This window comes from Cebus imitator, unplaced genomic scaffold (assembly GCF_001604975.1).
Source record: "Cebus imitator isolate Cc_AM_T3 unplaced genomic scaffold, Cebus_imitator-1.0 Scaffold790, whole genome shotgun sequence".
NCBI lineage: Eukaryota > Metazoa > Chordata > Mammalia > Primates > Cebidae > Cebus > Cebus imitator.
Genome location: NW_016108105.1, coordinates 187,644 through 189,041, shown reverse-complemented (window position 1 = coordinate 189,041; position 1,398 = coordinate 187,644).

Genomic DNA, 1,398 nt, shown 5'->3' with positions numbered 1-1,398 from the left:
AATCTGGCTAGTGGTCTGTCTATTTTGTTGATCTTTTTGAAAAACCAGCTCCTGGATTTACTGATTTTTTGAAGGGTTTTTTGTGTCTCTATCTCCTTCAGTTCTACTCTGATCTTAGTTATTTCTTGTCTTCTGCTAGGTTTTGAGTTTTTTTGATCTTGCTCCTCTAGCTCTTTCAATTTTGATGCTAGGGTGTCAATTTTAGATGTCTCCTTGCTTCTCATGTGGGCACTTATTGCTATATATTTTCCTCTAGAGACTGCTTTAAATGTGTTCCAGAGATTCTGGTATGTTGTGTCTTCGTTCTTGTTGGTTTCGAAGAACATCTTTATTTCTGTCTTCATTTAACTGTTTATCCAGTCAACATTCAAGAGCCAGTTGTTCAGTTTCCATGAAGCTGTGCGGTTTTGAGTTAGTTTCTGCATTCTGAGTTCTTACTCGATTGCACTGTGGTCTGAGAGACTGTTATGATTTCTGTTCTTTTGCATTTGCTGAGGAATGATTTATTTCCAATTATGTGGTCAATTTTAGAGTAGGTGTGATGTGGTGCTGAGAAGCATGTATATTCTGTGGATTTGGGGTAGAGAGTTCTGTAAATGTCTATTAGGTTTGCTTGTTCCAGGTCTGAGTTCAGGTCCTGGATATCCTTATTAATTTTCTCTCTGGTTGATCTGTCTAATGTTGACAGTGGAGTGTTAAAGTCTCCCACTATTATTGTGTGGGAGTCTAAGTCTCATTGTAAGTCATTAAGAACTTGCCTTATGTATCTGGGTAGCACCATGATTTTTTATAAATGCAATTTACAAATGCAATGGCTACATCAGGAATTTACCCTATATGGTCTAAAAAGGGGAAGCATGAATAATCCATCCCTTGTTTAGCAATTCATCAAGAAATAATCATAAAAATGGGCAGCCAAGAGCCATTGTTGCTGCTCTGTCTGTGAAGCAGCCACTCTTTTATTCCTTTACTTTCCTAGTAAACTTGCTTTTACTTTATGGAGTCGCCCTGAATTCTTTCTTGTGTGATACCCAAGAACCGTATCTTGGGGTCTGGATTGCTACCCCTAATTTGTAGCACTATTGTGTCATAATGATTGTTTTGAACTGAAGATATTTGAGAATCAGCAGATGCAAGAGGTATTGTAGGTTTGTTTTTTTTTTTTTAACTGTTCTTTTCTTTCTCAAAGCAGAGCCTCCCAAAATAACTCAACTGTCATAAATCCCTTTCCTAGGAGTTAAACAAACAGAAAAGATTGACTCCTATTGCCAGAGATGAAAAGTCAGCACCTGCATAATAAATAACTGAAATAGACATTGTCACAAAGCTGTCATGTCCCCATGTATTTTCTTAAAGGCCCGTTTATCTTTCCTGAAAATTCTTTGTTTTCCCATAAGT